At 36.6% G+C, this 16692-nt stretch overlaps 1 protein-coding gene across 5 annotated transcripts in view; it reads right to left on the bottom strand.

Annotated features, from left to right (window-relative positions):
- Positions 1 to 703: 703 nt before the first annotated feature.
- The window catches only part of LOC309622321 (uncharacterized protein), a 30040-nt gene continuing 14051 nt past the window's right edge, over positions 704 to 16692 (bottom strand). The window contains exons 3-5 of one of the 5 annotated variants that reach the window (XM_082409430.1): positions 2432 to 2466; positions 2063 to 2140; positions 704 to 1972 (exon numbers count right to left, since the gene is read on the bottom strand). The gene's annotated coding sequence lies outside the window, so the exon portion shown is untranslated. The other 4 variants (XM_082409429.1, XM_082409432.1, XM_082409428.1 and 1 more) reach the window with 4 other exon arrangements.

Raw genomic sequence — 16692 nt, 5'->3', positions numbered from 1 at the left:
TTCTGGAGAACTATATTCAGAAATTAATGTAAGCATCTAAGGTGCGCATGTGTGTTTTTTCACCCATGATCATGTTTGTGCATGTGTGTGTGTGTGTGTGCGTGCATTCCACTGCTACAGGAGACATGCAAAATAATATCAGATTTGCTACTATATGAAGTACTGGTTTCTCCCAAGAACTGTGTGCTCGCAGGGTTCGTTCAGGAAGGTGAGTGCCCTACCACCACACTGCAGTCATATCTCATCACCTTCGGCAGGAATAATTTACACTTTAACCTTACATGCAGGTGTATTAAATAAGTATTACTCATCAGAACTTGCTTATTAATAAAACAAGCTGAATTAGCCACTGCAGAATCATATTTGGAAATTCAATGACAATTTTACATTTTTAATAAAGGCTCAGAAATATTATTGCAGAGCAGGTGGTACAGAAAACTGTGGTCAAATTTGACATTCATTAATAATTGAAGTGTGGAACGTGACAGGTGAAAATTGATATTGATTTCTTTCCTCTGATATTTGGAAGAGTTCTAAAAGGTAAATAAAATGAGATTACAAGACATATCAAGTCTCACTGATTTCTTTGATCACCTCCTCCCCACATATCACTCCTTCGCCTACCATGTTTTGAATAATTCAATGCCCATAGTCTTTCCAGTTCAGTGCATTATAAAACACACTCAAGCTGGGTTCTGAAAGCTGAACTTTTTATGAAGGATTATTTAAAACAAAATGCGTCTTGAGCCCAACAGCCTTTGAAACCAAACAGTCCTGGGAGTTCAGTAAGGAAATGTCAACACTGTGGAGAACTTTTGGATTCAGAAAATTCAGTAATCCTATTTGATGTATGTTAACCATATCAATATTAACAACCTTCTGCTTGATTTCAGCACTGATTTGAGAGCTGAGTTACTACTGGTCTTGTATTTTAACTAGTTGTGAAAGCACTGAGAGAGTTGTTCTTGGGTTGAACTTGACCTGCCTCTGGGAATGCTCTCTGTTCTATCCATCTTGAAAAGCTTTATTCAAGTGCATTTCTCTGCCTTCCTTCTTCTCAGCTGCACCCCTTGGGAAAACGAAAGATGCTCAAATATAGATGTTAACACTGCAGATGCTCTGTTTGGCAATGGTGTCTTTCAGCTTCCCAATAAAAAATTATATTGCTGACCAGCCATTTGACTGAAAAGTGACTCATTTTACTGACAGATATCTGGATTGAGATGCCAAAAGAAATAGGTCATTTCAAATTTCCTTTTTAATTTGAAGTCATAGCTTTGTGTTGCAACACTACTTGTTCAAAAGTTAGATCATGAAGGTTCCTTCCTATGACCTCCAAATAATTAATTAAAATGTTCTTCAATAAGCTATATAAAAAGCAAGCAGAATATTCCTAATTATCAATCTTTCTCTTGCGTCATATAGTTCTTGTAATTTCAAAGAAGAGAAACTCAAATGGAAAGTGTTACAGTAGCTAAGCATACCAGCACTGTTATCTAACCATTCAGCAATTTTCTCTGCCAAGTCACTCTGAACCTTAGACTAGTGAGAATGTCTTTTTAATTAATTTTTAAGGTTCTCCTCTTTTGAGTTAAAAAATGGTCACAATTTTATAAGTAAAATTAAAGAAAAAACACAAAATAGACCATCTGAGATATTTCCATTAGGCATTATATATATATATATATATATATATATATATATATATATATATATACATAATTTTAATATATATACATATATAAATGCACTGGGATAAATCTCCATCTTCTGTGTCAGTCGGACATAGGTCCATTTTCTTAGGAATAGGGAACTCCTTTCACAATGGAAGTGAGGAAATTGGCTGGACCATCCTTCTTGAATATAATTCCATGAAGCCGCCATTTAAGGTTGTCTGGATCTTGGTTCCTTCTAGCAATCTACTACTCCAACAGTGTGTAGTTCATCCAATTCAGGTCTTTCTGAAGCCAGGCTAGAAATACAAAGTGAGGTGGACGACTGAGGTAACTGACCAAAAAGGAGGAGGAAGAGAGCAAAACAATTTCCCAGTTTCATTTTTTACCATATTCTCTGTGCTTTACAAGGGAAAAAATATTTGGGTCTGAGTTCCTTTCATTCTTAGCCATTGTTGGTTCAAAGTCTGAGAAAAAAAAAAAAAAAAAAAGGTAAAAACGAAAATATGGAGTCCAGAATTCTGTTAGCTCTCTTGCATGCAATATCACAACTTAAAAGACCTTCCAAAATGAAGGAATAAAGTTTTAAAAATATAGCCCAATCTTTTCAATCTAAACAAGTAAACACTAAAATATATATTCTAGAAATCCAGCAAACACACTAACCACAGTCAAAGCAAAGGAAGGCTTATGGTTTACCAAATGACAGTGGCTGTCTACAAGAGAGAGAAAGAGAATACTCCAAAATTCTATCTGACCTGGCAGAGCTCAGCACAGCTACTATTCTTCTTTCCTAAAATCAAGGCATAAAGAAATTGAATAAAACTTGCCAAAATGTCACCCGCTGCCTCCAAAAGCAGATTAAAGAAGGGAGTGTCTAGAAATCAGGATGAAGAAAACTACTTAGAGAAGCCCCTTCTCCTATCAGTGGACCACCAGGGTTTATCTGGGTAATAAAATGATAATAGGCCTTTTTGTCATCTTCTTTTTATAATTTAAATTTCAGTTAACATTTAAAAAATATCCAATCAGAATGACAGGCATTTCCAGAAGTATCAGTTTTTTTAATCCTCACCCTTTTACAAATGTGAAAACTGAGGCTCAGTATAGTTGCCAAGGAATTTTCCTAAATCATTGAAGCTGTAAATTTGGGACCTAAGTCTAAATCAGATTCTCATTTTATCTTTGCTATCTTCTTAAAATTCTGTTTAGGGACATGGGGAGGGGGAAGGGGAAGCTGGGACGAAGTGAGAGAGTGGCATGGACATATACACACTACCAAATGTAAAATAGCTAGTGGGAAGCAGCCAAATAGCACAGGGAGATCAGCTCGGGGCTTTGTGACCACCTAGAGGGGTGGGATAGGGAGGGTGGGAGGGAGACGCAAAAAGGAGGGGATATGGGGATATATATATACATATAGCTGAGGCACTGTTATACAGCAGAAACTAACACAACATTGTAAAGCAATTATACTCCAATAAAGATGTTAAAAATATATATATGAAAGCTATACTATAAACTAGATACAGTGATAATATATCTGAGAGGTGGAATTATGGCTGCTTTTTAATCTATTTTTGGATTATTTGATTACTTGATTTCTCTATAAAGAATATGAATCCCTTGTGTAATAAAAGTGACTCAAAACCAAAAAACAAAACAAGAAAAAAAACCAATTCTGTTTAGGAAGAGAGGATAGAATGAAGGTTTGAGCATAGAAATCATCTAGAAATCACTGAAGATACTGGGCCTGTAGTGCAGTTTCATTTGTAGTGGGTTTGGCTTACATTCTTATGTTTAGTTTTATTTCTATACAACTATCAAAGAAGGAGAAAGAAGTTGGGTAATATTTGCATTTGCAACTAATCAAAGCAGAATTGCTTTTAGCTTTAACAAAAAGATCATTTTGTGATCTCAGATTAACATCTTTATTCTTAAATGGAGCATAAATAACATTTATTGGCTAAGATTATTTGCAATAAACAAGACTGTTTACTGTTTATCACCTAGCAGATGACTATTTGTAAGTCTCACTGAGTATGCTAAAAGCTTATACTGAGCTCTCATTTTACCAGAGTGAATTGAAATTAACTTCAGCAGCCAGAATTAATGAAACTGGGTAAATGATGCAAAGATATTCCATAGGGTATTCTGTTTTAATTAGAGATAGCAAATGTGAGTCATTAGAGGTTTTTTAAAATGTTGCATTCTATTACTTTCTCATATTTTAAATCTAGGAATATAGATGAAAACTAAAACATGTTAGCCACCTTAGTTCAGTTTTTAATGTATCAGCTCTGAATTTATATTGAGTGAATAGTAAAGAGTCTGAATGAAGAAAATAATCTGGAGGCATTCAGGTACAAGTCATAAATTTTATTAGAAGTTGAGTATCTGTTAATTAGCAGGTAGCTATATAACTTAACTATAAAGCCACTACAATTCAAACATTGTAGCATTACTACATGAATGAACACATATACAAATTAAACAGAAAAGAATATCCACAAATAGTTCTAAGTATGTCTGGGAAGTTTGATTGTGATAAAGTCAAGTCATAATCTTTAAAACTGATGCCTAGAAAACTACACACCCATTGAAAACTAAAGTCTGTACCTCACACTACATACCAAAATAAATTACACCAGTTGCACATGTAAGAAGCTTGCAAGTTGCCACTTTATCCTAACAAGATGCTTCTTTTACAAATGTTTTCTCCCACTCTGTGGCTTGTCTTTTCATTATCTTGATAGTGATTTTCACAGAGCAGAAATTTTCTATTTTAATGAAGTCTAGCTTATCAATTCTTTCTTTCATGGATTGTGCCTTTGGTGTTATATATATATATTTTTTCACACACACACACTGTATTTTATTTTTACAAGAGATAAATAGACTGACGCCAAGCATTGTACATGGATGACCACAAAAAAAGCAACAATGAAGGACAATAAAGGACAACCATCAACCTACCTAATCTGCTCAATTTGAAGACCCATAAAGGACTTTGGGGCATTAGTGTGAAGAGGGCTTCCTTTTGCGTTTGTGTGTATGTGTGTAATTCACTTTGACACTGTGGTTAGGCTAAAGTAGCACTATTCTGGGCTTTCATCTTTGGCAACTTTTTTCTCACCAAGAAGCTTTTTTATTGGGTTGACGCCAAATGAGTATTTGCCTGATTCCTCATGTCCTGATTCTTTAACTATTTTCCTAGTTTGGACAGCCACAAATTTGGTTAGTATTTGTTCATTTTACCCTTCAACGTGGACACACTTGAAGCGAAGTGAACTCCCACCACACTGATGGTAGACTCCATCTGAGCATGCTCAAAAGAGCACAGAAGGTTGTCCACGGGGAGGGTACTATCAGAGGCTGATCGACAGTATCTGTGTTGTAGACCAACTTAAGGGCAAACACATACGGTTCTTACGCTTTCCTGCTCCTGATAATAGGCAATGGCAGGCTCTGGATCACAATGTTTGAACCCAGCAGGAATAGTTTTGCACTCTATGTGGCATGACTATGATAAGGGGTATATATATCTTATCTAGCATGTATCTTCTTTTTTATGATACACAAATACAAGGCTGTCACTTTCTGAGACAATAAACTTTCTCTGGCTGTGACAGATCCAAAGCAGATGCCAAGTTAGAAACATTTCTGAATTAGGTGATTTGGGTTCCTTGACCAGGTTAAAAAACAAAACAAAACTGTTTTTCTTCTTGGTTTCACATTTAAACAATATGAGTTAGTCTAAACTATATGACCAAAAAATAGAACTACTAAAATAACAGGCCCTTATCATTATTATTTTGATATAATAAATAATAGAGGGATATTGTTTTACTAATAATTACCAGCATTTAGTAACGGCAAGCCAAACATTAAGCCTTTAGGAAATTTGTGAACTCCTTCATTTCTTACAATAACTCTGTCAGATTGGTACCAGTATTTATCCCCATTGATGAAGAAACTCAGTTTCAGAGGAAGACACTGAGGCACAGAGAGGTTAACTGTAACTTGTCCATAATTGCCCGAGCTGCTATGCCAGTCTGCTTCATCAACCACTATCACCACTATCACATTTCTTTAATTGGACTTTAGATTCAGATAAACAATTTTTCCTGGTTGCAAGGAAATCATCTAACAAGCCCAGATTGCAATGCTTGAGATGCAAGTCTGAGCCCAAATCTGAGAACCCTAAACCATGTGATCACTAAAAATACTGAGTATCAATTCTGAGCCTTATAATATGAGTTTGCATTTAAAATAACAGGTCCTATTAGAAATAAGCATACAAATGGCATTCTAGGAGGGAATATATCCAACAGGTGTTTTAAATTCCTTTAGTGGCAATGAAAAAGTATGAAGGCATTTCCTGCAATACTAAATGAGCTGATTTGCTTTTGGTGGGTAAACACTGAACTTTGTTTACAAAACTTAACCTGAAAGTATTTTCTAAGTATCCTGCTATTACTCTACTCAAAGTTAGCCTTATTATCTCCTTTAACAAACAAGAATGGTAAGCCACAGTCTCAGTTAGTATAGTATGGATAAATCATTTGCAGTCTTGGGGAAACTTGTACCTTAACGAGTGTCTTCAATTTGGGGAAGACATGAATTCACAATTGCCATTCTCTATGCATATTATTGCCATATAAACTAATTCCAGCAAAAGAAAGCTATAGTTAGGTAGATCCTTTCATAAAGTGATGCAGTCACTCAGGAATACTTTATAACCAAAAATGACTGGACAGTCAATAACCAATGAATTATCCTAATGCTGATTCATCTGAGAGGTCCTTTATTCCAATGACTTTCGCTGCTATCCTTCTCTTTTCCTTTTGGGCTTAAGAACTATGCATAAAGTCTTACTTACTCTAAGGTTCACCTTGTACCTCTCCTGTCATACAACTCATCACTTTCCCCATCATATGCCACCAAATGCCAAAAAGAAATCTGAGTACTCTGTGGTCATGGCACAGGTATTTCTAAAGAGACGAACACGTGTTCAAAAATCACTAATCTGAGAATAAATATATGGGGAAATGAACTGGGGACATGACTGGGGAATCAACTGAAACTGTGAGAGGCCAGCAGGGCAGATATGTGTGTCTGTATGTGCCTTAAAGAATAATGTTCTCTATGAGAAAAAATGCTTTATTGCCCCAAACTTTAATCCAATTAATATCTGGGAATATATTTCAAGACCACTTGTATATACGTGTATGTACATAATGTTAGCATTGTATATTATTTGTGTTATGTTCTCCCTTCTATTCATGGCAATATGTTGCCTTTAAAGTTTAACCTGTTTGTTGATTTTGTACATGGATGAAGGTTCACACAGTAAGATAAGTTCAAGGATTTCTTTCTCCAATACTATTGATATGAATTCCTATTACTTAATTTCTTTTTGATAGATTTTCAGATGACAGTCCAAGACAGTTCTGCCAATGGAAATCACAGGACTACCAAATATGGAAAAGACTTTGGAACACTTACAGTGTGTTTTTATGGTCTGCATCAGAATTCTACAGAAGGCTTTTGGCTGAATTGGCAGTGAAATGAGAATGGAAAGTTAGTGTATCAGTTACTTTTCAGTGTGGTATTTTTTCTTCTCTACTATTCTACTATGTATTAGAAATTATGTAAAAATCAGGAGAAGAGAAATGGTTAAGAAAAAATATAATCTGTCATGTTAAAGACATTCAGCACTTACCTAGACTCACAGGTAACATGAGAGAACATGAGAGCTGGCTTGTGAGAGCTAACCTTGTTCCAATTCCCTCACTGTATTGATGAAAAGCTTTGAGGCTCAAAGAAGGAAGTGACCCTGCCAGAAGCATACCATGAATCCGTGATGAAAGGGAGACTCCTTGGCTTCTGTAGAGCCATGCCTCTGTGCACAAGGTATTAAAGAAGCATTAATTAAATGCCCCTTTACCTAACAACGTGGAGCTTAACCATAGGGTTTGGGCTTCTTGTCTCTTCTTTTCTTTTGCTTTCTCTTTTACATCCTTGGGGCCTTAGTTTTTAGTTGCTCTCTTGAACTGGATTTACAAGACATTTATTTTCACTAGCCCTTATGTTTTTGGATTGTAGGCTGAATTTTTAAGAAGTTGGGGAAGGATACTGAACTGCCAAAAGTTAACAGATTATTGGCAAAGATATAAAAATAATTATAATGCCAATTTCCCTGGGTATTCCCTGTGTACCTTAGGGGTAAAAAGAGTATTTGTAAAGTGATTTCAAAATGTGCAAATATTACCTGTGGGACATAACCTACTGGTTAAGAGCACTAACTCTGAAATTAATTTGCCTGGATCTTTTTTCCCCAGCTCCACCACTTATTAGTGGTGGGACTTCAGGAGTGTTACTTCTTTGTGTTTCACTTTCTCTTTGAAAAACAAGGGCTTAATAACCTCACCCATTTTACAGAGCTGTGGCGTGGAGTTAATACACGTAGTGCTTAGGAATCCATGCTACTCTTAAGTCTTTTAAAATCAATCTTACTATTGTTGTTACTACTATTATTATTTTGTTAGCTGTCCTTGAAAAAGTTTGCCAGCAGTACTCACTTGCTTTTCTTTTTGTTGTATATTCTCTACATCCCACTTAAGCGTTCTACCAAACCCTAAGAGGCTGTTTTCAGATATTTTACACCTCTTTACTTGTTTGTCACAGTAAAAGTAAAAGGAGTGTGGCTCCCCTTGATCGAACGAGCCAGAACTTTGGTTTTCTCCCATTCATACACATTGGTGAACAGATGTGAAAAACGACTCCATGGGGCTTTCAGTCTGGAGCTAAACATCCAGGCTCTGTGTAACTCGACACTGTTATGCACACATGTTGGTCCCTTAGGACCCAAAAGAATCTCAACTAAGCCCATCATTATTTCAGGAATATGAAGAATGCTTTTTGTGAAGCAGCTGAACATAACAGAAATACAAGAAAAGGCAGAGGTGTTTCGTATCACAACTTTTGGAGAAATGCTCAGAGCTCTGAGATGTAGCTGACAATTCCCCCATCAGCTAATGCTTTCAAAGTTACCATAAATTTCACCATAAATACATTTTTTCAGCAATGGCAATAACGCGGTGACTATACTGCTCAATTCCTCACAGTGTCAGCATTAAATACATTAAAAGCGTAAGTTAAAATATCTGTCTGATTGCTTCTGACATAACCCCGAGATCTCTTTTATTTCTGTACTCCATCAATTATAATGTGGAACATTAAGAAAAATTATTTCTAAACACTAACAAGGAATGTAGCAACAAGTGGCAGACAATCAAGGGGAATTTTGCCATAGCATGGTGCTTATTTTGTTACAAGCAGGAATGCAAACCCAAAGGATGTAATTTAGAGGAAACTCTGTCCTGTCTATTCTCTAGGAACTAGAACAAGGAGACTGAGAGAAGATGATTCTGGGTAAATCAAACCGTTTTCTCCTAATTACAGCTGAATAATAGGGAGCAAACTCCCAAGGAAGGTTGTGATCTGCTTGAAGAAAGCTAGGAGGTTGCCCTGGTTAGGGTCTTTCACATACATTTATTCAAGCTCAGACTTGATCATCTGTCAGGGATGCTACAGTAGGGAGAGTTTTGCCGTAGCTGTGAGACTCAGCAAGATCACTTCCAACTCTAAAACCTACAATTTTAATTTAATCACCAACACCAGCAATCATTAAGAGCGACCTCAAATAACTCCAAATCTGTTAATCTACTCACATATTCTTTACACAGTCAACAGGCCTCGAGTGATTACTACATGCCAGCCACAGTTCTAAGACACAGAATAAGGGATAAGAAAGGTAACAACCTCTGTCACTGTGGGGCTTGAGTTCTTTGGGAAGAAGTTCATCTAAATACAAAGAGACACCAAAGAAAATATTTGTTTTTATTATTATTCTGTGAAAGAAGTAAGGTAATCTGACAAATTGGGACTAAGTTAGGCTAGTAGAACCATCAAGGAAAAAATATCTTTAAGAGATGAGTGCCAAAGAATAGAAAGGAACCATTTATGGACAATTTTTCTGGAAATAATATTTCCAAAACATGGGAACAGCAAATACAAAGGCCCTGAGGCAAGATGAAGTTTAACTACAATCAAGGAACAAAGAGAAGCTAAAAGGTTAGGTCAGGAGATAACCACACAAATTTACACCAGCTGGTCCCTAACTTCAAGTCTACGTGGATATATTCTTGAGGTGAGTTAGACATATATATCATCCAAAAACCAACAAAAAAAATTGACTCCAAAGTTACCCTGGAAATTCTGAGTGAGACTCTTTACAAAGGCACAACCATATTAAAGACCACAGACATCATTCTCCAAACTCCACTCTGGCCATCACTTGCAGGCATTTAACGGGGGTGTTTAATATCCTCTCTAAAATATTGGGCAGGAAGAACAAACATCCTAGCATGTCTGCACCATGCACCTAGTGTCTCACAATTGAAAATTGGCTGGAGCTCATCCTGCTGATGGCTTTGCCGGTTTTTTTTACCTTTTATTAAGAGTCCCATCTCTTTTAAGAACTGGGATATATTTTTTGAGGGAAATAAACTATAGGAAAATTCAACTGGCAGAGATCATACTGTACTTGACTTTTCTGTTCTTTGCTACATTTATTTGTTGAGACAAACGTCTGTTCTTAGCCTTTTTTTAGTGGCTCTGTTAAATAGAACAGACACAGAGTACACTGCACATACTTGAAGAACACAATTTAAGTTCTGAAATATGCATATACCCATGGAACTGCCAACACAATCAAGAAAAGGAACATATCCATCACTTGCAAGTGTTTTTATGCCTCATTCATAAAGCCCCTTTCTTTCCCTCACATTTGACCCCTCCACATCCCCAAGTGACCACTGATATGCTTTCTATCGTTAGAGATGGGTTTGCATTTTTCTAGAAATTTATATAAATGGATTCACATAGTGAGGACTCTTTTATCTGGCTTCTTTCACTCAATGTAATTATTTTGAGAGCAACTCATATTTTTGTTGGTATCAATAGTTTATCACTTTGTTTTGCTGAGTAGTGTTTCACTGTATGAGTATACCACAGTATGTTTATTCATTTGCCTGTTGATGGGTGCTCGAGGTTGTTACAATTCTGTCTATTAAAAATAAAGATGCTATGATGATCCACGTACAAGTCTTTGTATGAACATATGCTTTCATTTTTCTTGCATAAATATCTAGGTGCATAAAGGCTGGATCATACGGTAGGTGTATGTTCAACTTATAAAGAAACAGCCAAACTGTTGACTGAAGTGACTGTACCATTTTCCTTCCCACTAGCAGTGTAAAAGACTTCCAGTTCCTACACTGCCTCACCAATACTTGGTGTGGTTGGACTTTTCTAATTTTAGCCATTCAATAGGTGTGTAGTGGCATCTCCTGGGGCTTTCATTTTCATTTAGATAATAATTCATTACATTGAGCAACTTCATGTGCTTATTTGCATCCGTACACCTCCTTGGCAGGGTCTCTTTTTAAATATTTTTACCCATATTGTTAATTTAAAAAAATTTTTCTAGTTACTGAGTTTTGAGAGTTCTATATGTGTTAGAGACACAAGTCTTTTCAGGTATATAATTTATAAATATTTTCTTCCAACCTGTGGCTTTTCTTTTATTAATAATGGCTTCCAAAGATGAAACCCAATTTATCACTTTTTTTCTTTTATGGATCTTGTTTTTGGTGTCATCTCTAGGAAATCTTTGCTTAACCCAAGATCAAAAAGATTTTGTCCAAGTTTTAGAGATTTATGTTTTGATCTACATTTAGTTAATTCTTTATATGGTGTGAAGTAGGGATCAAAGGTCATACTTTTGCATATGGCTATCTATGCACAATATCCGTGTGCCATATGCTTCCAGCACCATTTTTCAAGAAGACTATCCTTTCTCCTCAAAATTGGCTTTGCAGCTCTGTTGAAAAATCAATTGTCCTTATATGTGTGGATATGTTTCTGGGATCTACATTCTATTTGATTGACATATTATATCTGGCTCTTGGTTATAATATATTCTTTCACTGATGTCTTTTCACTTGCTCATGTAAATAGTCTCCCAGTAATATAGTCTTACCATTTTACTGGACATACCTAGGTATACCTGAAATGCATTTGATAAATCGATGGATCTTGCACTCAAACTAGGGTTACTTTCCAAAAACACTTAAAATGTTGAGGTGTAAAAACTATGTATTCTACAGCCTTCCTGCCTCAACCAAGTGTATGTTAACACATCCCCACAAGCTATTTTGCATGTGTATGGGGCTGTAGAGTCTGGGGAGTATGAGAGTGGTATGTGCTGTCTATCCCAAAAGATCATCATAGGACGCAAAGGAAACATTAAGAAAATAGATAGGAATAGTCAAATGCCAAATGTTAAACTATTTCTCATGCGTTTTTAATATTTACATTGAGATAAATAAGCAAATTATTATAAAATAAAATACAAAACTTTAGAGAATATTTCAAAATGCTCTTTTTTGCCAGATGCAACAAGATACTAGGAATAAATAGAGGAATTTTCTGGACCCAGCTTGTCTTTCCTTTTTTATCACCATCGAGTGATGGGGTTGTATTTTATTCAGTCTATTGTACATGTGGATGTGAATAAGATGGAACTTGTCTCAAAAAGAGAAATGAGCAAAGAATATATGTTGTCAACTTGTCTAAAACATTTTTTCATGTTCTGACTCATTTTTCTTTGTATTGGCATTTCAAGGGATTTTGTTTTTTAATTTGACTATTAAAAAACCTTGATAACTTCAGTGAAATCCCATGAAGATAATATAAACAACTGTAATGGAAAATGAAAAGATGATAATAGCAACCAGCACTGTGATATTTCTTGTCAGTGCTCTTTACTATTTAGAATAGTAACAAATCCCATATTAATTTGACTTGTTGAACTTTGGCCTTTACTTTGGTGGAAGAAGTTCCTTTCACTTTGCTTATTATCTGTTTGCAATGAAAAACAATTAATGATGACCATACTTTGATATGATCATCTTAGAGTTGTATAGAGGGGGGATAGTTATGCAACTATTTATATATCTATGGGTTCAAGGAAGTTTAAAGGCTTGATATTTGAATCCTGTGGAATGTAGCCTCCTTTCCCAGAGGAAAATGAAAATATACATGTACTTAATGTAGTTTAAAATAAAGCAACACCTGTTCGTAGAGGCACCTTCTATTCCAGGCATGTTTAGGTATAGGGAAGGGGAACAAGAGCTATAAAACATAATTCTTGTCTATAAGGAGTTTACAGTTTAGGGGGGTTGAGGGCACTCAATGACTCAACGAGGATGAGCCTGATGCAGGTGGCTACAAGGTCATCCTTGGATAAACTCTGCTTTAGGAAAGACCAGCCTACTCTTATTCTGTTAAACTCTTTAACGCGGTGTCCAATAAACCTGAATATCAAGCTCAAACGCCACTTTAGAAATGTTTCCAGGGGTGCTAACAACCAACAAGTTAATATGATTCCTACACACTTGACACAACTCACCAGAGGTCTTGAATTTGGTGAGCATATTGACCTCCTTTAAGAAAGATCACCATTTAAACTTCGAATGCTATGTTCTAAGAAAATGAAGTGAGTAATAAGTGATTTTCAGGTTCAGAGGTGGAAGAGAAAAGAGGTCTCACCTTGAGTAGAACATTTTGTTGGATTCTCCAAAGTGGCAAACAATAAGGAGAACACTAACCAACTAAGACTCTGAATAAATTGAGAATTAAGATGAAAGCCTAAGATGGAAGTCAAAATGTCCCCTAGATTTAAGGATACACTTAGGCTGAAAGGGAAACTATTGAAAAAGATGTAGAAAATGCTAAATATTTCACAAAAAATTTATTAGAACTAATAAAACAACTTAGCAAAGTTTGTTTGCATAATATGAAATCAACATATACGCATCACTTGCATTTCTGCACATTAACAATGAACAATCCGAAAAAGAAATTAGAACAATTCCATTTACAATAGCATCAAAAAGAATAAAATACTTAGGAATAAGCTTAACCAAAGACATGAAAGACTTGTACACTGAAAACTACAGGGTTATTGTAAGAAATTAAGGAAGACATAAATAAATGGAAAGACATCCCATGTTCATGAACTATTGTTAAAATGTCCATATTACACAAAGCTCCCTACAGATTTAATGCAATGCCTATCAAAATCCCCTATTTTTGCAGAAATAGAAGAAATGACTCCAAAATTGATATGTAACCACAAAGGACCCTCAATAACCAAAGCAAACTTGAAGACCTCACACTTTCTTTTGAAATGAAGTTTTCTTGTTATTGTGGGTTAAAAATCCAAAGTCCTAAATGTCCATAAATTATCCTCCTAAATTTACATTTTGGTTCATTCTCAGTGACAGGGCTTTCAGTGCCTGAATGGCATTGAGGGTTCCCTCAATATCTCTAGCTTGGACTTCTGTCACTGACATGGTGTGGGTATCTCAGAACCTTGGCTCTTTTACCAGTTGATCAAGTTCCGCATGAACCATGCTCAGAAGGGCCCCACGTTTGCTTGGTTTCATGCTCTGCTACTGATGTCTTGAAATTCTTAATGATTTTATCTTTGAACTTACGTTTTGTTAGTAAAGTTTATGGGACAATAAAATATACGCATGAGCAGAGGGGACATGTGCAATATGTGTGTCTGCCACCATTCCTGCTGCCCCATTCACATCTAGTTTTCACCCTGCTCATGGTGTGCTTTCCATGACATGCTTATTTGGTACCCATTTGGAGTCTTACTGAATTCCACCAGAATTCTGTGCTACTGGTCACATCCAAGACTAAGTGAAGGTGTTAACAGCTCCGGGAGGCCATGCTTTCCATTTGAATCTGAACTTACTTCTAACACAGAAAGAAAGCAGTTGTTTTTTAAGAAACAAGAATGTCCAAGGAATCTTATCATATCCTTTCTTACTCATTTTATTTCCCAATATTAGCCAAACCCTTCTGCTGAAAAAGATGACATATATGAAAAAGAGAAGAGAGAACAACCCATAGAACCCATTTAGGGCTCACCCTAATCTAGTATGATGTCATCTTATCTCGATTCTATCTGAAAAAAGAATTTACTTGGGCACATTCACAGGTTCCAGGTGAACATGAATTTGGGGAGGACACTATGCACCCCAGTGCAAATACTTTCAACAACACTTTTTCTTTGCAGTTTGAACAAGAGGCACTATATTTTCATTTTGCACTGGAGCCCACACATTATGTCACTTTTTACTGTTAGAGCCCATGTTGGAAAAAGGGGCTTCATGAGACAGCCAAGTGAGTCTGTCAACTGAATTCTAGAATTATCCAGACTTACCCACTTTGTTGCAGCAAGTTGGTTCCAGGCAAACCCATGTGAAAGGGGCATGTCCACAGTGGAGCAGAGAACTTTTGTCTATCACCAGACTCACTCCCAAGATGAAGGCAAGAAGAGCTTAGCAAAGCATGGTCAGTTATTCTTCCTAACTTTGCCAGTCACGTAGGTCACCTCACCTAGCCCGTGTCAGTGAATATAAGAGCAGGGAGGTTAAAAGTTATACTAATCAAATTCCCTTCACATGCTGGTACCATTAGGAACGAGAAGGGAAATTGTCACTAATGCTCCCCTGTTTTTTTCAATCTCTTAACCCACTCAACTATGCCTTTAAGCCTGTAATTAATGGAATATGGCTCTCCCTTCAGGAAAAATAATAGACCTTTATCAGGACAGTCCCGCTCACACTTTTATGGGGCTACTCATTTGAGTGGCTTCCGGGAACTGCTGGTGGATGACTTAGAGTTTCATCCCAGAAGTCTCCGATATGGGTGAGAAATTGCATTAATTTAAATTAACTCCAGGGCTACTCATATCCAATGATCAGAAACAACTTTTTGTTCTACCAGCCATCCACAGCACAGCTAACCATAGAAAATTGATGAGGTTAAATGATACACTAAGATTAAATACATAAAAGCATCCAGTAATACAATTCAGAAATCATAGAAATGTTGCAAATTTGGAAGTACACCTTTGCCAGTATCAAATTCTTCACAGAGAAATTAAAAGGGCACACATTAAACGCTCTTATGAATTAAGGTCCCAAAGTATCAAAGTCCAATTTTGAAATCAAGTTTCCTTGTTACTGTGGGTTAAATATCCAAAGTCCTAAATGTCCATAAACAATCCTCCCAAATGTACATTTGGTTCATTCTCAGCGACAGGGCTTTCGTTGCCTGAATGGGACTGAGGGCTCCTTCAGTATCTGTAGCTTGGACTTCTGTCACTGACACGGGTGTGGGTCTCTCAGGGCCTTGGCTGTTTTATCAGTTTATCAAGCCGCTCATGAACCATGCTTTTAAAGAGTCTAAAGAGTTACTAAGATACAATTTGATTTTACAGCACTATCCCCAAAATTTAAAAACAATCTCAAAAGCAAGCCAAGCCCCCACTCCTAGAAGAGTGAAACTAGGCACATTTTTGTTCCCAGAATCCAGTACAGAATTTGACCAAAGAACATAGCAGAAACTCAATGGCATTTGAGAGAAAGATAAAGTCTCTTTCGTTTTAGCCTCACTAGGATGTCCATTAGTCTATGCCATTTATTTGAAATTTCTGACCTGCGAACTTCGAACTAGGAGGAATCTCTGAAGCCTGACGTTGATTTGTCACTATGAATTTGCCAGGTGCAGTGCACAGCCCTGAGCATCTGTCACACATGGACTCTTGAGTTATCCTTCCTCTTTGACGACCCTGTGGTTCACACTGCAGTACTGAACTGATTATGGCTTCTGTCGAGTGACATTACACCTCCAGTTCTGGTGTGTAGATTTGACAATCCTATGCCGCCACGGCCATTTTCACTGCCTCCTGCTATGGAACTGCATAGACCAAAGGCGGCTGCCTTTAAGAGCATTTCTTTCTCCAACATAATTGACAAATCCAGTTGTCAGCTTGGGTCCACATGTAAAGGGAGTCACTTGAGCCTAC

The sequence above is a fragment of the Balaenoptera borealis genome, assembly GCF_965194805.1.
Source record: "Balaenoptera borealis genome assembly, contig: HAP1_SCAFFOLD_2101, whole genome shotgun sequence".
NCBI lineage: Eukaryota > Metazoa > Chordata > Mammalia > Artiodactyla > Balaenopteridae > Balaenoptera > Balaenoptera borealis.
Note: the sequence above shows the minus strand (reverse complement) of the source record. Positions and strands in the feature narration are given on the sequence as shown.